Here is a 16540-nt window from a genome sequence, read left to right as displayed (position 1 = left end):
TCCAGGGTTAGGTTCACCACTATTTCTTGTATCCTTTTTACTTGTGACTTGAAGGGGCAGTTCTTTCTGGGAGTCTGCTGTCCCCATTGTGGAGTGCAAATGGTGCACAACAGGGCTAGTGTGAATCTATAATATCTTTTAAAAACTCTGCCCAGGAATGACACACTGTCTCTTCTGCCCATTTTTAATTTGCAAAGAAAGTCCCATGGTAAAGCTCATCATAAATAGTGCAGTGGGAAGAGTGAACGCATGTTGAATAATCAAATCTACTACATGGGGGACTGGCCTTAACCAGCACTAGTTACAGTTAATGATATAAGCATGCTATTAATAGTAACCAATCCATATTTTAGCTAATCAGGAAACCTATAAAGTAGCAAGTCTGGATGCAGCCTTGTTTATATCAAATGAATAGTAATGTCTCTGACTAAAAACAAGGATATCATACATGTTTCTTTAACATCATTAAAGATGGACACTAAAATAGAAGACAAGAGCAGGGGGTTGGAGGTCAACAACCTATGCTGGCTTCAGGTTGTTGGTAAAGATACTTACAAGCTATGAATGAATTGAGAGGATAACGGAATCATTGAAACATGTGCCCCTGGACTGGATATACAAATAACATAGTGATTCTAATGGCATTTAACATTTAGTATATCATGCTAATGATAACTATAACCTACACTGAGAACTGACCCGAAGAAGCACTTGGCCTTTGAAAAATTGCAGTCTCAAAAATCCCATTTTACAGTTGGATCAAAAGTAATAAAATACCTTGGAATAAATTTAACCAAAGAAGTGAAGGACCTATATTCTGAAAACTATAAAACATTGATGAAAGAAATTGAAGACAACACAAACAAATGGAAATGGAAATACATTCCATGCTCATGGATTGGAAGAACATATATTGTTAAAATGTCTATACTACCCAAAGCAGTCTACACATTTAATTCAATCCCTATCAAGATAACAATAACATTTCTCACAGAACGAGAACAAACAATTCCTAATTTGCATGGAACCACAAAAGACCCCAAATAGCCAAAACAATCTTGAAAAAAAAAAGAAAAACAAAGCTGGAGGTATCACAGTTCCAGATTTCAGGTTATTTCGCAGAGCTGTAGTAATCAAAACAGTATAGTACTGGCACAAAAATAGACACATAGATCAATGGAACAGAATAGAGTCCAGAAATAAACCACCATTATATGGTCAATTCATCTTGGACAAAGGAGGCAAGAATATGCAATAAGAAAAAGTCTCTTCAACAAATAGTGTTGGGAAAATTGGAAAGCTACATGTAAAAGAATGAAGCTGGACCACTTTTTTAAATTTACACAAAAATAAATTCAAAATGGATTAAGACCTAAATGTGAGACCTGAAACCGTAAAAATCCTAGAAGAGAGCACAGACAGTAATTTCTCTAACACCAGCTGTAATATTTTTCTAGATAATGAGTCCTGAGGCAAGGGAAAAAATGCAAAAATAAACTATTGGGACTTTATCAAAATAAGAAGCTTCCGCACAGCAAAGATAACAACCAAGAAAACTATGACAACCTACAGATGGGAGAAGATATTTGCAAAAGACATATCTGATAAAGGGTTAGTATCCAAAATACATAAAGAACTGATACAACTCAACACCCAAAGAAACAAATAATCCAATTAAAAAGTGGGCAGAAGACATAAGCAGACATTTCTCAAAAAAAAAAAAAAAAAAAAAAAAAAAAAGACCTACAGATGGCAAACAGACACATGAAAAGATGCTCAACATCACTCACTATCAGAGAAATGCAAATCAAAATCACAATGCAATATCACCTCACAGCTGTCAGAATGGCTAAAGTCAAAAATTCAAGAAACAGAAAGTGCTTGCAAAGATGTGGAGAAAAAGAAACCCTCTTGCACTGTTGGCGGGAATGCAAACTGGTGCAGCCACTGTGGAAGACAGTATGGAGATTCCTCAAAAAATTAAAAATAGAACTACCATATGGTCCAGTAATCACACTGCTAGGTATTTACCCAAAGAATACAAAAACACTAACTCAAAAGGATATATGTACCCCTATGTTTCCTGCAGCCTTATTTACAATAGCCAAACTGAAGGAGCCCATGTGTCCATCTAGAGATGAAAGGATAAAGAAGAGGTGGTATAGACATACAATGCAATATTATTCAGCCATAAAAAATAATGGCATCTTGTCATTTGCAACAACATGAATGGAGGTAGAGTATAATGCTAAGCAAAATGATAAGCCAGTCAGAGAAAGACAAATACCATAGGAACTGAAGAACTGAATTCCTCACTTAAAAAGCTATGTAACTCATGATTGGAAAATGTTTTCAGAGAATGGCTTTGGTGCTTTTCACTACAAATCATGTTTTGTATCCACTACTCACATACACTGGTGCTGGAGCCCTTAAGATGTGATCTCATATGTGGCCTCTGTACTGACACCTTTACATCATGATGCATAATCAGCAGTAGGAAAATTCCTGCAAGCCATTATTACTACACTGTGACAGGTAGAAAAGAATTAACTATTTATGACAGTAATTGTAAGCCAAAATATATACATATCCCACTAGACCTAAACTAAATGTATCTTAACCTCAACTGTCCTAAGCAATACCCAAAAATTCCATAGCCAATTTAATAGTATATGACACAGGAAAATGGAACCAAGAGGAGCTGAAGTGCAAAGAGGTAGCAGTATACGTGATTGCAGTCTATATAACCTTTTTTTCTTTTTAGTTTTTTAAAAAGTAATCTCTCCACCCAGAATGGGGCTCAAACTCACAACCCCAAGATCAAGAGTTACATGTTCTACTGACTGAGCCAGCCAGGCAACCCCATAACCTTATTTTTAAAAATATAACAACTTTATTGGGATATAAATCACATAAACATAATTCACAAACTCACAAGGTACAACTCAATGGTTTTTAGCATATGCATAGAGTTGTTGCAACCATCACTATAATTATAGAAATTTTCATCACTCAAAAAAGAAACCCAGTATCCATTAGCAGTATTTCTGCTCAATCCCCAGACCCTAGGTAACAAATTAATCTGCTTTCAGTCTCTATGGATTTACCTTCTTTGGACATTTCATATTAATAGAATTTAAAAGGTCTTGTGACTGGCTTCATTTCTTAAGGGTATATACTTGGGGCTAGAATTGCTGGGTCATATGGTAACTCTCATGTTTAAACTTTTGAGAAACTACCAAACTGTTTTCCAAAGTGGCTGTACCATTTTACATCCCCACCAGCAGTGTAGGAGGGTTCTGATTTCTCCATCCTTGACGGCACTTTTTATTAGCTGTCATTTTGTTCACACCAATCTTTGTGGGTGTGAAATGGTGTCTCATGGTGATTTTGATTTACATTTTCCCCTTGAGTAATGATTTTGAGCATATTTTTGTGTGCATTAGCATTTATACATCTTCTTTGGAATACTGTCTAGTCTTTATATATTCTAGATGAAAGTATCAAAGGATATTTGGAAGATGCAAATGGAGACAATGCAGTTATTCTCAGCAGTTGTGGCCTCATACACAGTGGTGGTCAGATAGGATGTTTCGGCAGACCTGTCCAGGATCACATTGACACCAGAGGCTCAGCTATTCAGACTTCTCCACAAACTACAGCTTTTTACCCTCACCAATGCTTCAGGCTTGAGTGGTTAGTAATTATAACTTTATCCTCCCCCAATCCTCCTCTTTCCAGACTTTCAGACCCCAGCACCCCTTTGTCCTTAAAGTTAGTCCTCATTCACATAATTCCTACATAAAACATATTCTCTCTGTAATGCTTGGTGGTGGCTCTGTTTTCCTGACTGAATCCAGACTGATCACCCAACATTGTATTAGGATAAAATTCCAATAGGATGATTGCAACATTTGAAGTGTTCACCATCCCGTGCCCCTACACTGATCACACAGTATGAACATCGGACAAAGCCAGATAAGTCATTTGGTTAGAATGTGGTGCCTATAAAGCCATGGGTCTAGTAATATTTATGTAACTCATTTTTATTTCACAGAGAAGTAAAGCTCCACAGTAAGATCATTCTATGTATTTTAATCCTCATTAGACATTTTACAAGAGGGTATGAATTATGAAGAGAGAAATTAAGCAAAGAAGTAATAATAACACATCAATTTATACATTATTATAAATTTTGTATCCTGAAAACTTAACCAGAAGGAGCATATATTTAGATATCAAGTTGAGAAAAATGTCTTTGTTATTTAATTGCTGATTAAAATAACAGCAGAGGAGATGGAGAGAAGGGGACAGAGGATCTGAAGCAGGCTCCACTCTGATAGCCTGATGCAGGGCTTGAACCCACAAACCATGGGGTCATGACCTGAGCTGAAGTCAGATGCTCAACCAACTGAAGCGCCCAGGTGCCCCAAAAGAGGTACTAATTTTTATTTATTTATTTTTTTAATTTTTCTTAATGTTTTTATTTATTTTTAAGACAGACACAGAGCATGAGCAGGGGAGGGGCAGAGAGAGAGGGAGACACAGAATGTGAAGCAGGCTCCAGGCTCTGAGCTGTCAACACAGAGCCTGACGCGGGGCTCAAACTCATGGAGTGTGAGATCATGACCTGAACTGAAGTCGGATGCTTAACCAACTGAGCCACCCAGGTGCCCCTCGAGGTATTAATTTTTAAATGCTAATAATGACCATAATGATGTGAAAAGACTTTTATACAGATTATCTCCTTTAATTTTCACAAATCATTATAAATTGGGTATTTATAAAGCCACTAAGAAGATAGTGAAATACTGCATAGAGAATTTGTGAAGCTGATGAGTAGCTGTATAGGATTGCATACTCAGTGTGCCAGCAGCTCTCTCGTGTTTTTTTCTCCACATTTCCTAATTTGACAAGAGCTGGAAATGAAGCAGATTAGATAGATGCCCTTCTTACTCCTCATTTTGACTTCCAAATCATTCATTCTCTTTCTTTCTTTTTTTTCAAATTTTAATGTTTATTTATTTTTGAGAGACACAGACAGAGTGTGAGTGGGGGAAGGGCAGAGAGAGAGGGAGACACAGAATCTGAAGCAGGTTCCAGGCTCTGAGCTGTCATCACAGAGCCCAAGGCAGGGCTCAAACCCATGAACCGCAGGATCATGACCTGAGTCGAAATCAGTTGCTTAACCGACTGAGTCACCCAAGTGCCTCCATTCTCTTTCTTAAGCCCCTTAATCCTCCCCACCCAAAGAACACAAAACAACAAACAGTAAGAACAAAGCTCCTCTCGGCTCCTCTCAAGACTTCCTCTATGTTGCTTCATCAAATGATCAATTTTATGGCTTCTTTTCTATTATATACTCTGTTTTTCTCAATTTCACCAGACTGTCTTATTAAGTTTTCTTTCTGGATTCACTCTACTTCTCAATCGTCAAATAGCGTGGCTCTTCTGTTTGAAACCTTCCTTTTCTTTAATCTGGTCCTCCATTTCCATGGCTGGAGTAAATCAATAAAAATAATCCATGAATTTATATTTCCAGCTCTAATTTTACGTATGTGTTTCAAGCGCATAAACTCAATTCCCTATTTGACATCCCCTTATCTTGTCCTGTAATTATTGTAAGCCTAACATATCCAGACTAAAACTTTGGGTTGTTTTCTGTGGTCCTAAATGTAATCCTTCCAGTCTTCCCCAGCTCGGTGAATTATGAATGACTACTTTAATCCATCCTTGATTCCTATTTTTCTGTCAGGCCTCGAATTCAGCCCAACAGGAACTCCTGTGAACTCTAAATATGACACACATCTGGAGTCAGACAAAATCACTATTTCTGATCCACTGATACATGTCCATATCACCACTCACCTAGGATACCATACTAAGCTCTGAACTTGCCAACTATGTTCAGTCTTACTCTCCTAGATCTAATCCAGTCCTAGGTTTTTCGTTGTTTAAAAAAATTAATCAAAATTTCACATACATAAAGAATAATAACCAAATTATAATATTATGGATAATTTTCAAAAAGTAGACATATCTTTGTACTATTATGTAAGTCAAGGACTAGGATTTTACAAATACACCCAGAAGCTTAGTCATAGCACTTTCCAAATTTCCATCCCTCCCTTTTCCCACAAAGAAATTATAGAAAGCAATTTCTGACCCTGGCTTTCAATGTTCCTGCCTCATATTATTCACACTCTTGTGCAGTGCCTCTGCCTTGAGTGTGAGCTGAACCTGGTGAATTGCTTCTAATGAATAGATTATCCTAAACATGAGATGTAACTTCCATGACTAAGCAACAAACGATTGATTTCCATCTTGATAGCACTTTCTCTTGTTACCTCTCTCTTTCTCTCTGCCCCATTCTCTTTTTATTCTCTCTCCCTCCTCCCACCTCTCTCATTTTCTCTTCCTTGGCCTACTCCCATGGATGAAGCAAGTTACCATGGTAGAGAGGCCCAGTGGTAATGAATTAAAGATGGCCTTCAGACAACAACCTTCAAGGAGTTGAGGCCTTTAGTCTAGCAACTCATAATGAAATGAACCCTGCCAAAAACCACATCAGTGATCTTGCGAAGTGGATCCTTTTCCAGTTGTGCCTTGAGATGACTCCCATCCCCAGTCAACACTGTAATTACAGACTGTAGGAGACACTGAAGCAGAGGATGCAGCTAAACCATAGCCAGATTACTGTGACCTACAGAAGCTTTGAGATTATAAATATTGTTATTGCAAGCTGCTAAATTTGGGAGAACTTTGTTATGCAATAACAGATTACTAACACAGAAACTTTTATCTAAATTCTAACAACATAGATTGCTATTGTCTCATTTTTGTCTTTATATAAATTGAATTATATAGATGATTCACCTCATTTTGGCTTCTTTTGCTCAACAGTATATTTTTAAATTCATACAAATTGTTAGATTCAGTAACAATATTTCTGCATATAACCAGGAGTGAAATTATTTGGTCATAAAGTATGTGCTCATTTTATGGTAGACAATATCAGTTTTTCAATGTGATTGTCCAAATTAATACAGTCATAAGTAATGTGTAAAATTCCCAGTATTCTGTGTTCTCATCATAGTTAGTAATGCTAGAGTTATAAAATTTTGTCATTCTGGTAAGTAAATAGTTATAATTTCAGGTTTAATTTTTTCTTTAAATCTTTTCTTTATTTCATGGCTATTGCCTTTTGCATATCTTCCTATTCAATATTCTTACTTATATTTTTAATGGGCTGTCTGTCCTTTTTTTTTCCTTCTTGATTTGGAGACTGCTTTATATACCCTATATCCTATAAATTTTTCTGTTAGTATTTTAGTTTGCTTTTTATTTCTCTTAGTGGTGTCTTTGAATGAACATGACTTTTTAATATTAATATAGTTAAATTTATCAATTATTTGTTTGCAAGTTATTGATTTATTTATCCTATTTCCTGAACCAAAGGACATGAAAATAATCTCTTTGACTTATTCTAAACATTTTATTATTTTGTCTTTCACGTTTATCCTATTTTCTGAACTGATGGACATCAAAATAATCTCTTTGACTTTCTTCTAAACACTTTATTGCTTTACATTGGGATTTATAATCCATATAGAATCAACTTTTATAATGTCAGAAGGTAAGAATCAAGTTTTTTTTTTTCACACGTACGTAACATAGACTTAGCAGCATTTATTGAGAAGACTATCGTTTTGCTATAGTTGTCATGAATCAATTTTCCTTACGTGTATGAAACTAAGAATTGTAGCAAATCTATAGATAAATATGTGAATAAATGACACTCAAAAAATATCTCTCCAATTCATCATTACATGTCCCACAATTTGTTAGCCTTTTAAAATCTTTCGGTAATATTTTATATTTCAGAGCATATACTCTTTGTACATTTTGTTAGATTTATTCCTGAATCTTTTTAAATAACTTTTTGAAGCATAAGTATACATATTAAATATATAAATAGACATATTAAATGTATGTACATGTAATATAAATTATTAAATATAAATAGTTTAAAAATTAATAAAATTAAACCAAGAAGGCAAAAGACTTATATGCTGAAAGCTATAAAATTTGGCTGAAAGAAATTAAAGAAGACACAAATACATGAAAAGACATCCCATGTTCCCAGATTACAGGACTTAATATTGTTAAAATGTTCATTCTATGCTACACAATCTACAGATTCAATGCAATTCCTATTAAAATCCCAGTAACATTTTTTTTGCAGAAACATAAAACGCATCCTAAAATTCATACAGACTTTCAAGGGACTCTGGATAGTCCCATCAGTCTTGGAAAAGAAGAATAAAGTTGGAAGCCTCACACTTCCTGATTTCAAAACATATTACAAAGCTACAAGTAGTAAAAACAGTCAGGTACTGGCATAAAGATAGCCAAGTAGACAGTTCAGAAATAAACCCTCACATATGTGCTCAAATGATCTTTAACAAGCTTATTGAGACCACACAATGGGGAGAGAGCAGTATCTTCAATAAATGGTGTTAGAAAAACTGAACATCCACATATAAAAGAATGAATTCAGATTCTTAAAACATATAAAAATTAATTCAAAGTATATTAGAGTACTAAACATAAAACATAATACTTTTATGAGAAAACATAGGGGAAACCTTCATGACGTTGGATTTGGCAATGATTTCTTGGAAATGACACCAAAGCACAGAAACAAAAGCAAAAACAGACAAGCAGAACTACATAAAACTTTAAAACTCTTGTGCATTAAAGGAAACAACCATCAGAGTGAAAAAGCAACCTACAGAATGGGAGAAAATATCTGAAAATCATATATCTGATAGGGAACAAATATCCAGAATATGTAAAGACCTTCTACAATTCACAGCAACAAAAAACAACTCAGTCTAAAAAAATGATCAAAGGAATTGAATAGACATTTCATCAAAGAATATACAAATAACCAAAAAGCATATGAGAAGGTGTTCAATATCACTAATCATTAGAGAAATGCAAAGAAAAAATATGAGATATTATCTCACATATATTAGGATGATCACTATCAAAAAAATAGAAAATAGCAAATATTGGTGAGAATATGGAGAAATTGGAATTCCTGTGTAATGTGAGTGGAAATAAAAAATGATGCAGTTGCTATGGAAAACTGTAAGATGGCCCCTCAGAAAAATAAAAAATAGAGTTACCATATGGTCCAGAAATTTTACTACTGAGTATCTATATCTAAAAGCACTGAAAGCAAGATCTTGAAGAGATATTTGCATACCCACATTTATTACAACATTATTCACAATAATCAAGAGGTAGAAACAACCCATATGTCCTTATAGACAGATGAGTGGATAAAGAAAATGTTGTGTACATATACAATGGAATGTTACTCAGTCTTAAAAATGAAATCTGTCACATGCCACAGCAAGGACTAACTATGAAAGCATTAAGAGAAATAATAAGTTACAAAAGACAAATACTTTATTATTTCATTTATATGAGGTATCTAAGATAGTCAAACTCATAAGCACAGAAAGTAGAATGGTGGTTGTTAAGGGGTGGAGTGAGAGAAGAATGGGAAGCACATATGCTCTCTCTCTCTCTCTCTCTCTCCACACCTACCCCCCTACACACACACACTGCAAGTTGTTTTTCTAACTTGCTGGTCTTGCCTCCTATTGTATATGAGACTCAGGGACCCCAACTGAATAAATGAATTCCTGCTATTGAGTACCCTAAAATGTTCTGCATGGAATTCTCCATATGAAAAGCAGCTAATATAAAAACATTTCAGACCTGTAATTCTGGATAACAATTGAAACCATTAAGCATATATACATAAATTTTTAATGTAATAATTCTATCGTGCAAATTAATTTGAGGTGTATCTTTTAGAGTAAGTATTCTAGAGACCACAACTCCAAGTGCACTGGAAAGCAAGGAAATACAGCTTCTTCATACCCAGTGTTTAAAAGAAAAAGTCCCTAGAAAAATTCTCAAGTCTGACAAAAAAAAAAAAAAAAATGCACAAAAACGGTACACAACTCATTTTACTACACAGGAAGGAGCTTTTTCTTAACATCTGGCCTGTTTCTGAGAAACTAAGAGCCTGTTCCTGCTTTCATTTTCAACTGACATGTGTTCAGTAAAAATAGGTTCAAGTTGTCCTTAACTGAGACAAGAAATTCCTTACTAATAAGAAAACGTAGAGAAGAACCAGACTTTTAATTTATAAAAGAACTAATCAGACTGTCATATTTAGCGAGGATATGGGAGAGACATACATCACCAGAGTCTTCTAGTCCACTTTTGCAGGTACAGAGCCATGAATGAACTTAATTTGACCTTCCCTTTTAATACACTCACTTATCATTCAAGGAAATCTCAACTGTCAGTCTTGTGGCCCAGTGAACTGCCATTTAAAAAACATCTTTAAATTCCAGTTAGTTAACATATGGTATAATATTAGTTTCACGTGTACAAATAAAAAATTAAAATAAAGAATTCCAGATATATAAAAACTGAGAATTTTTTTTTTACATGTTTATTTATTTTGGAGTGGGGAGGGTCAGAGACAGAGAGGGAGACAGAGGATCTGAAGCAGGCTCTATGCTGATAGTAGAAAGCCCGATACAAGGCTCAAACCCACAAAATATGAGATCATGACCTAAGCTGAAGTTGGATGCTTAACTGACTGAGCCACCCAGGTACCCCAAAACAGAAATTTTTGCTAGCAGACCCATCTCATGAGAAATAGTAAAAGAAATTCTTCAGACTGAAAGTGAACCCAGGTAATAAATGCATGCATATAAAAAGAGAAAGAAAACTAGTAAATTATGTAATTATAAGACAGTATAAATACATATTTGTTTCCTTATCTTAACTGATTTTTAAAATAAGTAAATAAATAAATAAATAAAATAAAAAATATCTTTAACTTGTATTAACTGGTCTGTAAAATGCAGATAATAATATCTACCTCATAAGCATGTACTGAGGGTAAATTCAATTTAGTTAGTAACACCTGTAAGGAATTAGCACAATGTCTACCATACAGCAGGCACCAGATGCATTTTACTTATTATAATATGAACTCAAGCTTCAATGCCTCAACAAAGCTTATATACTGTGAGATAACAATGTGATAAAAAATAATTATATAAATATATGTTCTTTTTCAATAGTAATAAGTTTTTTTTTCATGTTTATTTATTCTGAGAGAGAGAGAGAGCATGCAAGAAGGGGAGGGACAGAGAGAGAGGGGGAGACACAGAATCTGACGCAGGCTCCAGGCTCTGAGCTGTCAGCATGGAACCCGACACCGGGCTGGAACTCACAAGCTGTGAGATCATGACTTGAGTCAAAGTCGGATGCTCAATCAACTGAGCCACCCAGGTTCCCCAGTAATAATACAAAATTGTCTATTAAAACAGCACAGTATTTTCTACCTCTCAGCGTAGGTCAGATTTTAAACAGCATGATTCCACCTGTTCAGGGGGATGTGAAAGTACAGGTGCTTTTATATGCACTTGGAGAGTAGGAGAGTGCAAACATTTCCAGAAGCAAATTTTATAGTATGTCTCAAAAGTCTCCAAAAAGAGCATAACCTTTAACCAACATGTTCACTTTCCCAATTTGATCCACTTAATCACGAATACTTACTAAAGGCCTATCATGTGTCATGCACTGTTTTTGAGGGATTCAAAAGTCAAAAAGAAACAGAAATCTCTGCCTTCATGGAAGTAACATTTTAGTAGGCAATAAAAACATAAACTATCCAGAATATCAGATGACAGTTTCTATGCAGGAAAGTGAAGCAGGAATAGGGGAGAACAAGTGCTGGCAATTTGAAGAAGAGCAATTTTATATAAGGGATCAGAAACAGCACCGATGAAGTGACATTTCAGTGAGGATCTAAAGCTGTAAGGGAGAAGGTCATTGGATATCTAGGAAAACAGCATAAGTTGCAGGGGAAACAGCAAGTGCAAAGGCCCTAGGGAAGGAGCATGACCAGCGTGTTTCAGAGAGGCCAGGAGAGGGAAGTTATAGGGAAGAAACCCCAATCCTATAGCCCCTGTAATCTCTTGTGAGAACACGGCTTTTACATTACTAAAGCAAGATGCTAACCACCTGAGATGAGTTCAGGCCTTCTCTGAACTGTCCACTACAGCCAGAGCTGGAATTGGAAGTGAGATTGGGAGGATTCAAGTTAGCGCACCAGAAACATCTAAAATGGTCCACCCCTTGCATCATTCTGATCACTGTGCCCTATATTAAATGCAATCCATCATCGTATCTTCAAATTGGTGAGTAGCTACAATTCTATAAAGGACTTAATACACATGACTTGGTATATGCCACAGACTTTAACTCCTACAACTTGTCACAGGTCATAGTTGATGTTCATCATCTCCCTCTTCCACCATCCATTCTAGATTTTCCTTGTCATAAACAAAAGCAGGCATCCCACTTAAAAAAAAATTTTTTTTAAGGTTTATTTACTTTTGAGACAGAGACAGAGCATGAACAGGGGAGGGTCAGAGAGAGGGAGACACAGAATCTGAAACAGGCTCCAGGCTCTGAGCTGTCAGCACAGAGCCCGACGCGGGGCTCGAACTCACAGACCGCGAGATCACGACCTGAGCCGAAGTCGGCCGCTTAACCGACTGAGCCACCCAGGCGCCCCAAGCATCCCACTTTAGCTTTTCAACTGTGTGCCTAAAATACTCCTTCTACAAAACCAGACTAACCCAAAGAGAAAATATAACTGGAAAGATACTTAAAGGTTTGATAACTTCAGGTACTAGAAGGTCAGCATATCATCTGATGAAAAAGGTAATGAGCTCCTATGGGGGCAGCACATTCTACTTATTAATGTTTATAAAAAGTGCATGCAGCCCTAAGCGTGCCTGGCTGGCGCAGTTAGCCACGCATGTGACTTTTGGTCTCAGGGTTGTGAGTTTGAGCCCCATATTGGGTGAAAAATTACTTAAAAATAAAATCTTTTTTTAAAAAAGAGTGCATGCAGCCCTTTGTCTTTGTTTTTTGTATGGCTGCATTGGCATATGACAAACTCATAGTAATGTCCACAAATACTGTCCCATGGCAAGTTACAATCACCCAGACCATATTTCACATTGTTGAATAAAGTCACCGATAAGAAGGGGTGCTTGGGTGGCTCAGTCAGTTAAGGATCCAACTCCAGATAAGGTCATGATCTCATGGTTTGTGAGTTTGAACCCTGCATCGGGCTCTGTGCTGACAGTTCAGAGCCTGGAGCCTGCTTCAGATTCTGTGTCCCTCTCTCTGCTCCTCCCTGCTTGCACTCTGTCTCTCACTCTCTGTCAAAAAAAAAAAAAAAACCATTAAAAAAAATTTAAAGGTACAGATAAGTTATTGCAATTGGAAAAAACCCACAACTTTCTCATGGTTTTCTGTAATAACTTAAATACACAATATTGCCAACTGATCAGTATTTGTTGAAATCGTGGAAAATGTACAGTAATGGAATAACATTTGGACTCTACTTAACACTTGACTTTATGTTTTCCTTATATTTTGACTAATTCATCATAATCTGGGACACAGATATGATATTTGTTGTTGTTGTTGTTGTTTTTAATTTTAGCATTTTTCCAAGTAGCCATGCAAAAGTGGATTAAGTCTAGCAAATAGTTTGATGATTCCCATGACATTTTCATTATTGGAAGAACATCATTTTTCATCATGATGTTCAGTAGAGCAAACCTCATTTTAAAATATAATAATCGCAGGGGCACCTGGGTGGTTCAGTCAGGTAAGCATCCGACTTCAGCTCAGGTCATGATCTTGTGGTCCATGAGTTTTAGCCCTGCATCTGGCTCTGGGCTGACAGCTCAGTGCCTGAAGCCTGTTTTGGATCCTGTGTCTCCCTTTCTCTCTGTGCCCCTCCCCCAGTGGTGCTCTCTCTCTGCCTCTCAAAAATGAATAAACGTTAAAAAAATTTCTTTAAGCATGTTATAATTGCAGTGCTCCTGGTTGACTCAGTCGATTGAGTGTCTGACTCTTGATTTCATTTCAGGTCATGATCACAGGGTCATGGGATCAAGCCCCACGTCAGGCTTCATGCTGAACATGGAGGCTGCTTAGGATTCTCTCTCTCCCTCTGCCCCTGTCCCCTGCTCACGCTGTATCTCCCACTCTCTCTCTAAAATAAAAAAAATTGAATGCCCAGGTGGCTCATTTGGTTAAGCATCCAACTCTTGATTTTGGCTCAGGTCATGATCTCATGGTTTGTGAGTTCAAGCCTTGCATCGGATCTGAGCTCCCAGTGTGGTGCCTGCTTGGAATTCTTTCTCTCTTCTCGCTTTGCCCCTCCCCTGCTCCCTCTCTCTCTCTCTGTTTCTCAAAATAAATAAATAAATAAGTAAACATTTTTTAAAATAAATAAATTAAATTAAATTAAAAATTTTTAATGTAATAATTGCAGCAATCCCTTCAAAATAATGGTCAAGTTTCTTCAAGACATTAGTAAATACTTTTATATTTTATTTACATTGAATTCAAGTAAATTCAAGGTTTTTTATGCTCTGTGGAGTCTTCAACAAATTTTGAAGATTCTTTTTTTTTCACTCACTTTGAAAACTACATGTCATATGTAACATCTGTACTGTTGTAAACATTTCACTAACTGAACAATATATACAAACTTTTAGTTCTGGAATAGACTAGCTAGGATCTCATAATAGTTTGAACAACTGTTACAATTTGAATATTGTTTATTAGGTCAGAGACAAATGCAGGCCTGAGTAGTCCCAACAGAATGATTCCAATCCCTCACCATAAAAGCTTAAAGAATGGCACCAAAGGATACCACAAGTCTTGATTCAAACTTCCATCATTTCATGATAAAGTGGATAGACATATGGAAAAAAGACATTAACTACTCCTTTGGACACCTGAATGGCTCAGTCAGTTAAGCATCCGACTCTTGGTTTCATCTCAGGTCATGATCTCACAGTTCATGGGTTTGAGCCCTGTGGGTTCAGGCTCTGCACTGACAGCTTGGAGCCTGCTTGAGGTTCTCTCTCCCTTCTCTCTCTCTCTGCCCCTACCCTGCTTGCACTCTCTCTCTAAATAAATAAACTTAAAATTTTTTTTTAAGTTTACATATTCAAATTGGCAAAAGTGTGGGGTTTCTTGCATAGTTGGGGTCATTTTATACTTAGTCACATAATATCCATTGAACTTCTACTCTATGCCAAGTCCTATTGTAAGTGCTGTGAATACATTAGTTAACTGCTTTTATGAATTTGAATTTCAGGTATCATAAGGGGGAAAAATCAAGGTGATGTGAAGGAGATTTGCAAAGGGTTCACTGGAGACCAACAGAATAAAAAGGGATCTTGCCAAGATCAAGGGTAAGAAAGTTTCAGATCTGTAAAGTTGTGCCTCAAGGATCAAGGCAGGAAGGAACTGGGTGTGTCCCAACAACAGAAAGTCCCAGCTAACTCATTTTTCAAAGCAAATTTCAAAAAGGAAAAAGAAAAGAGAATATTCAGTTCTATTTGTTAAGTTTCTCACACTGGCTTCCGGGTATAGAGATCTGGGATCAGCAGAGAACCTAATCAATCTCTCCCTTTCTCCTCATTTCCCTATTCCTTCCTTTCAGAAGCAATGTAGAAGAGGAGAAAAAGCAGAGAATTTGAAGGTAAAATGAGTTTAGGGGCACCAGGGTGGCTCAGTCAGTTGAGCATCCAACTCTTGATTTCAGCTCAGGTCATGATCCCAGATTGTGAGACCAAGCCCCATGTTGGCCTCCATGCTGAGCATGGAGCCTGCTTAGGATTCTCTTTTTCTCTTTCTCTCTCCCTCTGCCCAGCTTGAATTCTCTAAAACAAAACAAAACAAAAGGTAAAAAGAGCTTAAAATTTGATTCCCACCCCTGTGACTTGCTCAATGAATATGGACCGGCATACTTACCCTCCCTCAAGCCTCCTTGTTTTCACTGTAAGATGAAGACATTGTTGCTTATTTTGCATTATTGTAATTAAAAATGAATTAGACTTGAAACACACATAGTTCTTTGCAAACAATCAAGAAATAAACCCATTACTTCTTTTGCTATTCACTCAGCCTAGAAAGGCAGTGTAGTGAAGTAGCTTCACAAGAGTGTTTGGGGTCAAGAATGATTCAGTTTAGATTACTTATATATACTACTGTGATTTGGGTTGAGACATTCAACTTTTCTGTTCGTGTTTCTATAAAAACATGGGGAAATGTTTAGCATGTGATATGTATAAAACCCACATAAAGCAGTCAGCATAGAGCCTCAAACATGTGTGCAATTCTTGGAGCCCCTTCCTGACTGTGCACTGGGTATTAGTGCCAGGTGCTGGGTGTTTGTGACTGTGTGTGTGGCATATTCTTTTCCTCACTTGCTGTATGTATAAAGCCAGGTCCATTGTATGTTCATCATGTGAGGAAATTAGACCTAAAAATTCACACGATGCTTCCTCACTCTAGGTTTCTCAACCTGAACCCCAACTCTGAGCTCCATTTC

The 16540-nt window shown here is 36.6% G+C and overlaps 1 long non-coding RNA gene across 1 annotated transcript in view; it reads right to left on the bottom strand.

The window, feature by feature from the left end:
• The window catches only part of LOC123598192, a 34429-nt gene that overhangs the window by 1955 nt on the left and 15934 nt on the right, over positions 1 to 16540 (bottom strand). Inside the window, exon 2 of the long non-coding RNA XR_006712441.1 lies at positions 15961 to 16061. This is a non-coding gene — a long non-coding RNA (uncharacterized LOC123598192). The remainder of the gene's footprint in view (positions 1 to 15960; positions 16062 to 16540) is intronic.

This window comes from Leopardus geoffroyi, chromosome C1 (genome assembly GCF_018350155.1).
Source record: "Leopardus geoffroyi isolate Oge1 chromosome C1, O.geoffroyi_Oge1_pat1.0, whole genome shotgun sequence".
Classification (NCBI taxonomy): Eukaryota; Metazoa; Chordata; class Mammalia; order Carnivora; family Felidae; genus Leopardus; species Leopardus geoffroyi.
Note: the sequence above shows the minus strand (reverse complement) of the source record. Positions and strands in the feature narration are given on the sequence as shown.